Raw genomic sequence first — 16,695 nt, 5'->3', positions numbered from 1 at the left:
CAGAAGAATCCGGTCCATGCTGTGTATTTTATTCAGTCTGTGTAGCCGACTGTACTCATCCAGCTCTTAGATAAGATAATAAAAGTGTCTCTGGGTGGACATCATGTACTGTTCTACATGAATAATAAAACTCACTCGCAAACTTTCAGCTCATGACTGAGTTTTGCAGTCAGACATGAGAAATAAATCCCATCTAATCAGAGAAACTTTTGAAGCTGCATTCAGACTCGGATTCTATTGAAACCTTGACCAATTAAAATCACTGTGGGTGGGCTCTTTGAAGCCTGTTAAAGGGTAATTCAATATTCATTCATCTGTGCATTATTCACATGTTTTTGTCTTTAAGGATATGATCAAATTTTACTGTGAAAAATGCGAAATGCAGATGTAAGATCTCTGTTCTCTCTACTATAGGCTACTGGTAGCTATAGCAACACTCCAGATGACTAAGCTGATGTCCAGGACGTGACATACCTTGTAACACAACGTAGCAGTTTACTATCAAAGCAAGTTTTAACTGAAATAAGCTACTAGCTAACCCAGCTAAAAAATATTGTTATTCTCAGACCGCAAGTTTATTTTGAAAAAAGAGCAACGTTCAGCATTTTTTCCCCCATTGTACTATCGCTCTATTCTTCATCGGGTATGATTGATATGACTGGCTAAGCTACGTACACACACATTTGATAGACATTTGTAGCACCCAATAAACGGCTTAATACGAAAAAATGAATGGGTGGTTCCCAGACCGAATCTACATTGAGATGAGGTTTGGTGTAAACCTGGCTAGATCTAGGTTGTATATTAATGTGAATAACAAACACATGTGCCCATGTACCAGACTAATCCTGAATCTAATCAATCTATTTTTTTTTTTTAAAGGTGTTGAAAGTACAACAATGTTAATGTATCAGGCAGAAAACCACAATGCTGACACAGGTGACCAATATGAGATGAACTGCTATTGTATTAGAGGTAATTGATTTACAACAATATAATACATATTTTGTCATTTGAAGACATGATAATGCAGGGGGAAAGTATATGCATTTATTTTATGATAAAATATCTTTAAAAGGAAGGACTTTAATGTGAAACTGGGGTCTGATTTCAGGTTCATCATAAACCTCACGTCTTTTTAAGTAAAATAGGTATTAAATATCTACAAAATTGTGATCTTTTTTTTTTTAAACCTTGATTTAAGCAAGGTCTCTGATGTGCCAGTTTTTCGATGGAGCATTATTTTGTAAGTAGGCTACGATAACAGTGCCATGACAAAGACAATGGTTTCCATGGCAACTACCTCCCCTATTAGCCTGGTTTTTTTCGCTGTGACCGAGTTGTGCTGGATGTAGCCTATATTCTAGTGTCAGCAGCTCAGCAACTTTCTGGAAACACACACACATTATATTTGAAGGTAACGTGAGGGGTTTTATTGTCACACATGTGACAGTGGGAAACCTACTCACATTGGTTTTTAATCAAGCTCACCTTCATCCTCTTTAACTGCACACTTATACTTCTCCAAATCAGAGCCTGAGTTCAAAGTGGTATAAACAGACGGCTCATGTGGGGCAAACTGAAGAGCTTTGATTCTGTGATCTCTGAGAGATTCAATCCTCTGCCTCTGAAACCTTTCGTTAATTAGGAAGTCCCCTCCTCCGACTGCTTCCACTGTTTCCATGCCTGGCATCAAAACACATCTCAAGCCTTTCCTCCTCTATGTGAAAAAAAAGAAAAACATTGCAAAAGGCTTGTCTTGTCATATCAAACACAGAGCTGGACGCCGTGCGGCTAGAGTCGGCTGCATGGAATTGAAAATAGACAAATAAAGACATTTATAATTTACACATTAGATAGCCTCCTCTTTCAAGCAGGCCCCGCTGTTTCCCGCAGTCGAATTATACATTCACTGCATTATTCAACAAAGCTTTATTTATCCTTTCCTTGGGTTTTTAATCTTTGCCAGTGATGACTTTGTTCCAATATTAATGAAACCTGCCCTTTAACAAAGACATAATCTCTGGCAGGGGTAATGGGCGCGGGCGTCAAACGGCACTGAATGAGCAATGACTGTGTCACAACAGTTCATTGATGCACAGCTTACCTGTCCGCCTGTCCCAGGAGACACACACACACACACACACACACACACACCTGAGAGACTTACTGCATATCATTTGAATGCTGTCGCTTGAATTCCTGTATTTCTATTGAAGTTAATGTTAAATAATATATACGTTTTATTTATTTATTTTCTATATATCCTGCATAATGAAGTTCAGTGCAAGTTCAATTAGGTACACCATCGTTATGCCTTGTTCATTCACAATTCTCTCTCATTCCCTCACCTCACTTCTTGTAATCCGCTGCCCTCAGGTGTTTTCAGCAACCAATCTGAGTTTTACCACAATCTCAACCGGCCAATCAGTGCTCCTCTCCTCTGCTGTGAGCTGTACTTTCCTCCACACCATCCCTCTTCTTTTTATCCTGTAGCCAACAGGTGGAGCTCAACAGAGTCCTCGCCTCACATCCTCGCCCTTCAACCCATATGATGGCGATGGCGTAATGAAAAGGTCTAATCACTTACATGTGTCACTTTTGCACTCTTGTTTTGCACAAATGTTTACTCCAGATTGTGCAATAAACATCATTAGAATATAAACTGTTATACAGATGTGTGAGGATTTAGCCTGTATAAGATCAAACGTGTTGCTTGAAATAAAAGATGTAACAGTTTTTCTAAGCGCATAAGATCCACACACACATGGAGCTGTGACGAGACCCCGGGGCCCTTTATTGTTGTTCTATTCATCTGCTGCCATCGTCTCATGTTGCTGTATGATGTACATGATTCCTGGAAGATTAAAACATCTCAGTTCTTGCGTGGCCTTCAGCAGCTGTGTCGCCCACTGAACATGTTTGAGATGGTCTGGATGTGTGTGTTCGGCAGCATGTTTCACTTCCTGCCAACATTCAGCAACTTTGGACGCACCAACAGCAGCCAGATCAGCTCTGTGCAAAAGGAGATGTAGTGCACTGCATGAGGCAAATGGCGTCACACCAGAAACTGACTCAGTACACAACACAGATTTCAAAACATTTGTGGTGAAAAAAGGGAAAGAAAAAAAGAAAGAAATAAGCCTTTAGTGTGCTTCTCTTGGAGCTTTGATTTCAACTCGTGAAAAAATGCAGCAAAACAAAACATAAACACAAGTGTTGCAATTATAATTTTGCTCAGCGTATATGATCATTAACCTCATGTACCACAGACAAGCTGTGAGTTAAAAATGTGTTTTCCTCTGAGACAGAGCGGGCAGCTTCCCCTCTGGGAGAGGGTCCAGTAAGTTTACAGTTAAGTATGTACCTAATCACTATAATTAAGCACAGTGAATGGATACATAAAACACTGTGGGCCTCTCATACCCTAACATACATTATGTTTTTTTCCACTCTCACACATAGCCAATCAGTTGCAGCTTCTTTTCCTACATTAGTCCATCCTCAGAATCCTACAATGAGTAAAAGCTGAATTGTATTCATAGAATAGGATCAATGGGAACCGTTCTTAAGAACAAATTTGTTCAAAAGTAAAAAATAAAAAAAGTCAAATTTACTTAACACCCAGTGGTCCATCGAGGGCCAGGCAGGCATCAATGATGGGCCTGCCTGGCCCATCATTAATTAAAAGCAACAGGACCCACAGGCCAGTGGGTGTTAAGGGGTTCAGCATTCAGAAACATTGCTATGGAAATTGCTGCTCGACACTTCACACAGCAATTATGACAAACTTTCACACAAATGCATTTTCATGACTTTGGATAAACAGCCTGTGTGTTGGAGGCAGACGACCATGAGGCAATAATTGTTCTTCTGATTGGCTCACTGTCCTTTTTCTCTTTTCTCTTACAATTCAGGAGTTTGTAACAAAGAAAAATTTCCCTCCAGGGAAAAATAAAGTAATTCTGAATCTGAATCTCTGCTTTTGCAAACTCCTGAGATGATGTTTGGTTCCTAAACCCACAAATACATCTTTTTATGGATCAAGATCAGATCAAATTCAGAAATGGGACTTTTTTAAATGCATGAATGAATTATTAATATTCTGCACTGTAAGATGTATCTGCTAGCAGGCAGGGTGTCTTTGACACAATTTTATGAATCTAGAGGGAAAAGCATAAAATTACAAGTATCAGAAAATGTCATAAATACCAATAATTGCAACCTTTATGAGTCAAGGAGATCTGGTGATAATCTGTGATTTCTCATGTATCACTGGTAAATATACAGATGCTGTTCTTTAGATCTGTTTCGTCTTGACAGTGTAGGTAGAGGGAGGTAGGTTGTTCATGTTCTAATAAGCGAGAATATTAATTTATCTATACGTAGATATGGCATTTCAACATTGCTGCTTGTACTTAGATAATTATGACATTTTAGTACAGAAGTAGGATAGCTTAAAGGAAAGTGGGGCAAGCTGTGGGTTGTACATGCTGGTTACTCCTGATACTCCTGATAAAGAACACAGAGTCTCCTGGTAATGCTTTACATAACTGCACAGAGCTGGATATATCAGGGCAGAAGCTGTTTAATGCAAAGCTATTCACAACCTCATTAGGATTCCTGTCAGTCATTTATGTCTATACGTTTCCCCTAAGCATCAGCATAAATTATGATTTAAAACATTGAAATCACACATTTCCAACAATGTTAAATTCAGGCTTTTAGTCAATTTACTTCAACTGTTCAACAGTCAAAGTTGGCTAAAGCGCAACTCTTTAACCCCTAATTAACATAATTTATTAGGTCATGTAAGATGGAGTGAGCGTGAGTCACCTTGAGAAGTTTTCTATCTTGGATAGATTTGCCCTGATATTGACAGATCTCCTTAGAACATGAATTCAATCTGGATTTATATCGTTTCAGTTTGTTTTGTGTTTGGCAAACCCTCCGGTGCTTTGTTAAATAGATTCTGTGACCTCCAAAATCTTTTTTTGGAAACCTGAAGTAGGATTAACCTTTAGCTCCCTGAAAAATCGTGACTTCTTTTTAAGTTCTTTTTTTGATAACCGTCCATGTTCTGAAGCAGCTTTTATAATGATGTCAGAGTGTCTGTATGATCCGGCTCTCATTGTTATTCATTTATTTTTGCATTTGTTCAGGAAGTTGAATTCAAATAAAAGAGACTGAATTTGCTTTTGTTTCTGAACACAAGCTTCTTGGATGCTCATGTTTCTGAATTTCCAAGCGCATTGAAACTGCGTAAAAAATGCTGAACAGACACTTGGGGTGAGATCCTGAACCAATGGGTCAATGAGTGGCCTACTGCGTGAGTAGTTGACAACATTAGTAAAGCGGCATTCACCATTCACCTATGCTTGGGAGGTTAATGGCTGCTGGTGTTGAGTCTGTTCCTGGCTTCTACATTTCCTCTCTGCCTTGTCTCCGGCTTGTTAGTCGTTTATTGACTGGTGTCTTTTTATTGGATGATGCTCCAGGACAATTTAGAATCCCTGGGGAGGTCACTGCTGTAGTGAGAGTCAGGGTACTGGGAATCAACAACTATTACTTAGTACTCGACCTCCCTGGGGTCATAATCTATACAATGCTTGTGATTCGCGAAAATTGAGTGACGTAAATTCATGCAAAACCGCTGACTCGCGTTACCGTCGGGGGTGGTATTTCGGCAAGCAATCTTTGAATTTGCTTGGATAACAACTCTCGTAACGTTCCGCTATTATCTCATAGCGTGGTGAATGTGCAGGTCACAACTTGTCCACAAGAGCGTTTTCGAGTTGTCGGATTGTGTATTCAACGAGTTTGATGAGGGAAACCAAAAAATCCCATGAGCCTCCGTAGCATAGCTCCGAGCAGCTTGCGGCTCTGCTCCGCTGTTCTAAAAATAGCTTGCACCGATAACTTGGTCCTGGGCTTGTGTAGTTTCATTCTTTAAGCAATTTGTGTTGTGAAGCTGGGATTCTTTTTGTCTACTTGCTGTTGATCTTGATGTTTTTGTTTTTCTGTGAAGACACAGTGGACTGCGAGTTGGATCTGAGATAAGGGTTTCAAGTTGGTCTGCAGTGAACTCTGTGAGCTATTTGCTGTTGTCTGCTGGTTGTAACTACTACTTTGCAGCTCCTCTGCAGGGCCGACGAGCACAAAACGAACTAAAAAAATATTCTTTGTCAGACGTAAACTACGTCTGGCAACCAAGACTCCTCGACGACAACTGCAACATGAAGTGTTGTGTCTTAAACGTCCACTGAAGCTTCTGACAGAAGAGGAAAAAAAAAACAAAAAAACATCATCTCCACCTCGATATGTCTGCGCTTTCATGACAGTCAGTTCAACAAAACACTGTTGAGCCCACACTCATAGCTAGGCGGAAGCCTTTGTTGATGTGGCTCTTTGAATGCAATACGCAGAGTAAGAAATAGGAGTCATTTTATAGCTGCTAGAAAATGCATCAGAGTAGAGACTCCATGTGAGAAGCTGATAGGGTCTCTTTGTGTTGTCTGAGCAACACAACTCCAGGCTCTGAAATTGAGAAAGGGAGGCTGGGAGAAAACGCTGCTCCAGCTCCTCTGATTCCACCAGGACTGGATGTGCCTTATTTCCAAGTGAAGTGCTCGCTCCTTCCCATCCTTCTGCCCCGTGGCCCTCCCCTGCTATCTCGCTTTCAATTATTAGTTTTCTTGCAATTTTTTTTGCAGAGGGGGCAGAGGGGCTGTGAAGAGGGAGGAGGTGACATGACCTGATACATATCACATCAGGCCTAACAGAGGACAACTCATTGTCAGATTTCCTCTTGATTAGACTGAGGCAACGGAGAGGCGGAAGAGGGAAAAAGCATGGCGGGGGCCAGAGGAGCACACAGGGCTGATAACAAGCAATCAGAGGGAGTCACAGTTCAGCCTGTGTGTGCCTCTGTTGGCGTAATAGCGTTGAGACTGCGACACGCTTCCATAGCTCCAAGTTGTTGTCTGGATAATGAGGCTGCACATACCGTCCACACAGAACAAAGACACGTTGCACATGGTCGAAGAAGAACAGAACAAAGTGCAGCGTGTGTTGTAATGTGCACTTTAACACAGAGTGCTCCACAGTCCATGTTCGTGATCGTATTACAATTTCATCTGCTTCGTTTTGTGTATCAGTCTGCAGGTCTGTGCTCTGTTGGGAGTATCCCGTCCTGCCATGTAACCCCTCTAGGGAACAGCACACCATGACAGAGCCCAGACTTGTTATTGTCCACATAGGATTCTTCTGGCGATGTAAGTAACTGAGAAGTCACAGATGCCTTCAAGATCTTGGATATTTTTTAATGAAAAATCTGGACCTTTAGGGATTAGTGCTAACATCTCAAAGAAGTGAGAAGTTCTGGCTGACAGGAGAGGCAGCAGGTTGGGCATGAAGACATAGAGACCCCAGTGATCAGCTGACTGTGGCAGCAGAGCTTCAGTGGAGCTGGGCTCCTTCTAGGATCTCCAATCCCTATAGATACCTCCCAGAAAAAAAGACTGCTCGAGCTCCTCAGGGTCTGGATCAGACAGGATGATATTGAGCTCAGGGGCAGACTGGAGGCTAACGGCCCGAAGGGGGGCTCACTGGAAGGTGGGCTTGAGGCTAGCAGGCTAAAGGCTATTTGAGCAGAGAGCTATCTGAATCCGTTGTATCCTTATGCTGCGTTCGAGACAACTTGGAACTCAAACTCCCAGTCAAAAACTCCAACACCAGATTAACCAAAGGAAATGGCAGACTGGGACAAACTTTGCATTCAAAGTGCTTTACGTAGCCAAGACATTTAAACATTACAAAGGGCAAAATAATTAAAAAAAGAAGCATTTTAAAATAATGAAACAGATTGTATAAAATCGAGGAACAATAACCACGTGAATTTACTGTGTTCCACAACATCAGTAAGTAGCCTAAATATTGTATATTTCAAAACATTTTTGATGTATTGAGGGTTAGGGTTAGGGTAAGACATGCGGATGCAGATTGTTGTGTGACATCAGACAACTGATTTTCGGAGAAGTTGGGCTAGATTTTTTTCTCCGACTTTCCCAAATGGGAGCTCCGACATGAGGCGGCATATAGTGGCACTTGGAAAAATCCAAGTTCCAAGTTATCTCAAACGCAGTATTATTCCAGATCATGATTAGACAGACAGCAAATGTGGAACTGGTGGGTCAATTATGGAATAAAACAAATTTCTCTTGTGTAAATTTTACACAGGAACATTGAATAGTTTGAGCACAAATTCCCCTTCCACCATAACCCATCAAAATGTAAAAATAATAGCATCTATAACGTTAAAGGCATGCTAATGAGAGAGGAACAATAGCGATATGGATTCATATTAGTAAATCACTCAATGTCCTCAACATAACACAAGTAGTTGAATGATCAAAATATTCAGCAAATGGTTCCTGACACAAATAATGATAAAACTGCACCACTGTGATATCTGTGAGTTTCTATGGAGGATACTGGCAGTAGGCCACATAGTGATGTTGCTTTAAACTTTACTTTTCATATAGTTTCTAAATTCAGTGCTGGCATGCTGCATGATTTATGAGTCTGTTATCTGAGAGAGAGGAAGAGCGAGAGGAGAGAACGAGGGGGAGGAATACAGCGATGTGTGTGATGAAGGGTCACACATTAGTGGCAATTATAGTCCTTTTCATGTTATATATGCCGGGTGAGTAACAGCCAGATATCAGTCACACACTCTTACTGTGGTCACATGAACTCATTTTCAGTCTGGAGATTTTGATCTTTGCTCATATCATTTACCTCGTGTCCGTTTGTCCCGTGAGCGGGACCATAAATCTCTCTGACGTGCTAAAAGCCCGCTCCGATTTAAGGAGGAGCAGAGCGGATATTTTTGACTCTCTTTGTTAGGATAAGGATCTTTTGCCCTTTTTCCCCTGTTTCCCCTGATGTTTTCCCCTCCCTTATCACAACCACAAGAAGCGGCAGAGGCAGGGTCTTTAATACAGGCAGGGTCAGCACACAGGTAATCAATCAGGTCAGGCAAACAGATCCAATGGGTGGGGCTAAACTCTAGGTCAATAAAGAAACTGGTCAGAAACACATTACAGCTTAACAGAGAGAGAATGCTGGGGTCCAAGTGCAGCAGGCACAGGAGACAGGGAGCACACAGACTAAATACAATAGAGCCGTGTCTCAGTTCAGGTGCTGCATCCTTCAGAGACTGCATCGACCAAATGTCTCACAATGGCACAACCCAGGGTTTCTTCAAATGTGGGAAATTACAACTGCTGGTCCTCAGAGGACAAAACCTTTGTAGACCATGTGGACCACATGCAGGATGCAACCTCTGAACTGAGACAAAGCATGTAGGGCAACACAGGTGTGACAAGGGTGCAACATATTATAGGTGGGGTCAACAGTCAAAGGAGCAGGAACTGGAAATTCAGAGTGAGATGAGATGTTTGGCATACCTAAATAAAACAGGAAGTGATAACAATAAAAGCAAGCTACTGTAAGCTTCTGTTCAAGACTTATTCATCTCACCATCACTCTGTCACATCTATTTACATCATGATATGCAAATAACATTATTCCCTGACCCCCGTTATTGATGTTTCTTCTTGTAGTATATTACCCACCTAAAACTCTTCACTTTTATATCTTCAGATGTATTCTTTTCTTGCCTAATGTGACAGTTGAGGTTCCTGTCACTATGCCTCCAATTGATCATGCACCCTGGCTACTTGGCCAAGGGGATGTCCCTTTGGGTGACTGGCAAGCGCGCATGACTCTTACCCGGGTGGTGTGGGTTCAATCCCCACCTGGGCCCTCTTTACCTTGCCACACTAAGAAAAATGACCTATTATAATGTGAACTAATTCTCTATTTGCGCAGCAGGACCTCCGCACTCTTGAGGCAACGTGCAACATTTTCGATCGCAGAATCATGCTGCAGTTTTTTTTTTTACTGCTCTTGTTGTTGTTGTTGTTGTTTTTCCTGCTGTAGACACTTTGTAATAATACTGGGTTTTAAAAATGTTGTTTCGATTGTTGCGTAATCGCGCCATAGAGTAGGTATCTGTCCATTTAAAGTCTTTTACTACTACTACTACTACTACTACTACTACTACTACTACTACTACCACCATTATCATACATCTTTTACTGACTTATTCTCTTTCTTCCAGCCATGTAGCTGCTTTTTTAATAATGCTGGGTGTTAAAAATGCTGCTTATTTCAGGCCTTTCTCTTGGCGTCACATCCAGCTTTGAGTACAACCAGTAAGCACAGATTAAACCTCAAGCCCTTGAGTTTCTCATGGCGGATCCGAGTACCTACCCCGAGGCAGGGACTCATTTGGGCCCCGTAAAGGTCCTTCAGGGGCGGTTCCTGCAGTGGAGACACGCAAAATTACCCTGAAGTTCCTGCAGGTGTGCACCAGTGGGAGATCCTTTTAAATATAGATAGGTGTTAAAGTGATGCTTTGTAGCTTTTTATCACCGCAGGATAACAGATTGTATCAGGTGAGTCCCAGGTAGCCTAGACTACAAGGTTTTGAATGATGTATCGTGCCCTTTAACCCTCCAAGGAGTTTACATGAATGTCTGACTACTTGATAAGCAGGAGTTTGTTCCTTTACTGTCTGGTCCTGTTGCATCCAGCACTTTTCATTGTGTTTCCACTGTGGAAGTGGGTGACTCAGAATGGCTTGTGTACCTCATACGTTAAATTCAGCTTCACTCATCATTTCACCTTCGGTCAATGAGGTCTTCTGTATTTAAGGTCTGTGTCATTGGTTTGTGTTTGGTTTTGTGTCTGCACTATTTCTTTTGCACTGTTGAAACAACCAGGACTTAAATATTTGGCCGCATTTACTTTTTTTTTTGTCATTGTTGTTTTCTCTTGCCTCATTTTTCACCTTGAGAGGTTTTTTTAAATGAATTTCTCTATTCTATCTGTCATATCACTAAGAAGAAAAACAACTGAAGAAAATGAGAGTTACTGTAAATTTGTAATGATTGTTTTCATTTTCACAGACACAAGGCAGCATGCTATAACCAGAAACAACCACATCTCACTCTCACTTGTCACCACATGACTAAAATCCTGGAATTGCATGAATGAGAAGTAAACTACAACCCATTCTTTACTTAATATATTTTCTTTGGCATTGTCATGTTGACATGAAATGATCAAGCTTTGTTTAAGCCCTGTTTTTTTCAGCCCATGTCATCTGCTCCTGTTTACACAGCAGCCATAGATGTAAAACAACAAGCGGCTTAATTCTGATACCACAGAGAAACATCCGTCATGATCCCCTCTGATATGAGGGGTTTGTAGTTGTTTTTCTATTTTCTTCTTCCAGAGTCACGACTGAGTAGAAGGGATTCCTCTTTTTATGTAACATGCATCAGTTGTGTTAACAACCTTTATGGAATTCAAAGACTTCCTCATTACTGACCTGTTGTCTTAAAGCTATGGTCTACATTCTGAAAACCAGTTGAGCCTCTGAGACAGATTTGAAAAAAGCATCCCGCCCCCCTCAACCAAACCCCTCCCCTCAGTTCCACGATTCGTCCACCCCGAGCTCGCATCGCCCTCCCTCGCCTCGTAAGGACACGGCCCCTATGCCAGAGCAAGGAGCCGGCTGACAGGCAACTACAACAACCAAGCCATTCTCAATAGCAGAATGTCGGATTCGGATTCACAGGTATAACAACATTTATAGTCATTAAAATGCATGTTAACGCTAACATAAATGTTGTTACTCAATACAATGTTCACCGCTGCCAGGCTAGCGTAGCGTTAGCATTTTACAGCTAAGTTACTCTCAGCAGCTACCTCTTGTAGCCTACTGTGAAAAACGTCACTATACCTAGTCATGTAGGTCACTTCTGCTATAATTCTGAAATGTATTGAACGTATGTATCGGGATTATTATTTGTATACAAGTCGTTATTATTGCTTTTTTAGAGTTGCGCTGATAGCACACTCGACCCTGTCCCGGGCCCATCCACCGGCCGAAGACGAGGACGGGCCGCGAGAAGGTCTGCGACAGGCAGGGGAAGAAGGGGGAGAGGCAGAGGCCGAGGCCGGGGATCTGGCTGCGGTTTGGATTTAGAGTTGTCAGCTGTTGACCTCCAGCGAGTCCAGGATCTGCACGAGCAACGCATTGCATATTAAGATGTAAGTTATGTTATTTTTTTTAGTTTATTTAGTTAAATAGTGATGCAAACATCTTCTAAAATAACACACACAGATTGCTCCAATTTGTTTTGTTTTTTCGTTTGCTGGAGTGTAATAATAAAAGTCTATCTATTGTTATGGGTATAGGTGTGTTTGTGTATGTGTGTTGCTCTGTCCTTGCCCAGGTCCCTGTGTGCGCTGCTGGCGTCACGTGTGTCCTGCGTCATCGCGCATCCCTCGTCATATCTCGTCCATGCCGGAAGCCGGAAGCCTGGACGCTTTATAAGCCGGCCGGAAGACCAGTTTGGTGGGCACAGTCTGCATGTGGCTGTCTGCCCCATGCCTCGTTCCTTCGTTTGCTTTGTCTTTGTTTGGGGATTAGGATTTAGCTTTTGGTTGTTGCTGTTCTGTTTGGGGATTGCTTTTCCCCCTTGTATTCTTATATTTTTCTTTTAGTTTATGGGTGGCGTTCTCTTTTTGTATTCCGTTTGATCTTCTGTGATCTTTGTTTTTGTTTTGTTATTGATTTGACGCCACCCGCTACGTCCCCATTGTCCTGTTACGTTATATACATTGTTTCTTCAATAAATCCATGTACTATTTTCACTTGCTTCCCTGCGCATTCGTTTTGTTACCTCTCCCACTCCCCTAGACATGAGGGGGCCGTAACAAATTGGGCGCTCGTCCGAGATATTTGTAACCTTTTGAAATAGGTCCGAGTTATTGTGTGCAGGGTAGCGTAGCGTAGTGTTATGCCACGCTTTGTTTTGGCTCAGTTTGTCAGAAATCCCACACTTGATCAGATCGAAGTCTGTAGGCGGAAGAATCTAGTGGCCATTGCGAGGCATTTCGGCTTCTCGGTAGTGACAAAAGTGGTAAAAACAGAGCTGAAAAGGCAGGTCATGAGCAGGCTTGTGGAGATGGAAGTTTTGCAGTTGTCTCCGGTAGCTCTGGTGCAGGCGGATGGCGCCCTGCAGGTGGGTAGCCAGGGGAGTCCCCCACGTGCAGCGGCTGGCGAGGTTAAGGGGCAAGATGCCCTGGGCGTTGACTTGGAGGAAGGTGCGCGGGGCAAAACACCGTTCACGCTTCCTCGGTTTGAGCCCTTGTCTCCGGGGTCTTCCAGTGGGCGAGACGAGGCACGGGTGAAAGTCCGTTTGGCTCGTCTTCAGCTGGAGTCCCAGGAGCAGGCCCGCCAGGCCGACCGTGAGTTGTGCCTGCAAGTCAAAAAAATGGAAATAGAAGCTGACAAGGCCGTCAGGCTGAGGCAGCTTGAGCTCGATGCCCAAAGGCAGGCTCAGAGTGTGTCAGCACCGGTAGACATGCCAGCCACATCTCCCAGTTTGTCTCGCAACCATTATGATATCAGTAAACATGTGGCGTTGGTGCCACCTTTTCGAGAAGCCGAGGTGGACCCGATGACGTGTGGTCACTGTTGTTACAATGTAAATTGCATGGGAAAACCCAAGAGGTGGTCTCGGCGCTCTCTCTTGCGGATAGCTTGGAGTACGACACAGTAAAAGGGGCCATTCTGCGAGCATATGAATTAGTATCTGAGGCGTATAGGCAAAAGTTTCGTGGTCACCGAAAAAAACCCTCACAGACATATGTAGAGTTTGCACGAGATAAAGCAACATTGTTTGATAAGTGGTTCTCCGCCTGTAAAATTGCAGATTTTGCAGAGCTGCGAGAGCTTGTGTTAATAGAAGAATTTAAAAAGAGTTTGCCAGATCGTATAGTAGTTTATCTGAATGAACAGAAAGTGAAGGTGTTATCGGCTGCAGCAATTCTGGCTGATTAATATGTGCCTACTCACAAGGTGGTATATCCTTCTTCTCCTTCTCCAGGCCCAGACCGTCCGCGTCCGGCTCCCTCGTTCCAGGGTTAGGTGAGCCGAGCTCGCCCCGGCGTCACGGAGGAAAGAGTGCTTCTATTGTCACCAACCTGGGCACGTAATTGCAAATTGCATGATGTTAAAAAGAAAAGAGCAGTCGCATCCAGCGTCGATGGTGCGACATCCAAAAGGTGTTGGTTTGATAGAAGTAGCTCCTCCACAGAGGGTCGAGCCAGCACCGAGCGGCACCGGGCTTGACCCGTGTTTCCAGCCATTCATTTTTGATGGGTTAGTATCTCTTCCCGGAGACCCAGGAGAGAAACAGCCCGTACAGATTCTGCGCGACACAGGTGGGTCTCAGTCAGTTATTCTTGCCAACGCGTTGCTGTTTTCTGAAAAGTCTGCTTGTGGGTACAGTGTAATTCTCAGTGGCATTGAAATGGGCTACGTCCCGCAGCCACTGCATTATGTGCGCGTAGAATCCAAACTAGTCACTGGCGTGTTTGCTGTAGCCATTTGTCCTGCGTTACCTATTCGTGGCGTTACCATGTTGTTGGGGAATGACATTGCTGGGGGTAAAGTAACTCCTTCCCTCGAAGTTTTGGACACGGCGCCCCGCATTAGTTCCCAGCCGGATGATGCGGTGCAGCCGGAGTTCCCCTCATGCGTAATTACGCGCGCTCAGTCCTGGAGACGCGCCGCGGAATGTAAAGGTTCCAACTCTGCCAATGTTGATTTAACTGACTCTGTGTTTGTAAAACTTTTTACAGATGATGCGGTTCCGGATCCAGCACCAGCTGCTGATTCTCCTGCATCAACTACAGTGACGAAGGTACCCAGTACTCGCTCCTCGACCAGCACACAGGTGCCTATTACGCGAGAGAAATTAATCGCAGCACAAAAATCTGATGCGAGTCTTGTGAAATGTTTTGCGTCTGTGGAGAAATACTCCTAAGCTGGGTTCCACTGCGTTTTTCATTGACAATGGTGTTCTGATGCGTCGGTGGTCGCCGTCGTCAGAGGAAGAATTTGACTGCGGCATGGTGGATCAAATTGTGGTTCCCTCTGTTTATCGAGACCAAATTTTGAGCTTAGCACATGAGAGTCCCTGGGCAGGTCATTTGGGTGTAAATAAAACCTATAACCTTGCCCTGAGACATTTTTTCTGGCCCGGTCAAAAATCAGATGTGGTTAATCATTGTCGCAGCTGTCACACGTGTCAGGTAGTGGGGAAGCCGAATCAGGTGATTCCGCCGGCTCCCTTGCGACCAATTCCTGCCGTGGGAGAACCGTCTGAGAGAGTCCTGGTAGACTGCGTGGGTCTGTTGCCCAGAACAAAATCCGGTCATCAGTATTTACTGACTATAATGTGTGCGTCGACTCGTTTTCCTGAGGCTGTGCCACTGCGTAAGATTACAGCCAGTGTTGTTGCAAAGGCTTTAACCCAAGTTTTTTGCTACGTTCGGTTTACCAAAAACATTTACTGAGTCTTTTCAATATCTACTCTATCTACTACTGTACTGATGTGTATTTCACCGGGGTCCGCCCGCTATTCAGACATCCCGCTATTCCGACGTGTCTCTATTAAGACATCCCGCTATTACGACATCCCTCTATCTAGACATGCCGCTATTCCGACACTTTTTGGTATCGTTAGTCAGACACGTCATCTTTTTTTTTTTTTTTTTTACAGCTGCGATACCCAGGTGCGTCTCTCTCTTTTTTTTTCTTTTCAGCATGCCTATCACCGGTTTGATGAGGGAGTGATGTTCTTAATCTCAACAACTCAACTATCAAGTCGCAAACAAAACTGACACACATGATAAACAAACAGAACTATGCTGCAGTTTGTTTGTCAAGTTAACCTGTCACCTTCAGCACCACGGACAGCGCGGTGGATGAGCTGTTGAGAAGCTGCAACTGTGAGCGTCTGGGCTCTGGGTTTAGGGCCTGGGGCCTCATTTATCAAAACTGTAAGTAAGCAGTGTAAAACTGCTGCTACTAAATGTTTTGCTTAGGCCTATGGCGAAAAGACACCCAAAATATTTACACCTTTTTCAGATCTATCAAACTGTGCGTGCACAACTCTCCGCAGTTTCTCTTTGATAAATCAAACTGGATCCAAGAATGGTGCGCACCCTATTCCGCCCCCGGAATGCCTACACAACCATATATGGTCAGCACGTGCATATTAATTAGCCATGTGCGCTCTGTGGAGCGGCTACAAAGTGACAACAAAGTGACAGGGCCGCATTGTCTCACTCTTTATTCTCTCGTCAGCTCCAAACACACGTGCACCTCGTTAACTCAGGTGACAGAATAACAGTCTCAGTAGCTGCAGATCAGTGTGCGCTGCTGCCGGTTTGTTTTTAAACTTGGCGGGTTTGTTTTTTCTGGGAACTGCCCATTGGTCCGACCTCCCGGTACTCCGACAAAATCAACCACAAGTCGGACCAATAGGAGGTCGAACCAATGGGTGGTCCCGTTAGTTCGAACTGTCATCGCTACTTTGTGACAAGCTCTTCCATTGATAGGAGGGGTCTCTCTCTCTCTCTCTCTCTCTCTCTCTCTCTCTCTCTCTCTCTCTCTCTCTCTCTCTCTCTCTCTCTCTCTCTCTCTCTCTCTCTCTCTCTCTCTCTCTCTCTCTCTCTCTCTCTCTCTCTCTCTCTCTCTCTCTC

This window comes from Trachurus japonicus, chromosome 19 (assembly GCF_045865225.1).
Source record: "Trachurus japonicus isolate A0001 chromosome 19, Traja_1.0".
NCBI classification, from domain to species: Eukaryota; Metazoa; Chordata; class Actinopteri; order Carangiformes; family Carangidae; genus Trachurus; species Trachurus japonicus.
This window is presented reverse-complemented; position numbering follows the sequence as displayed.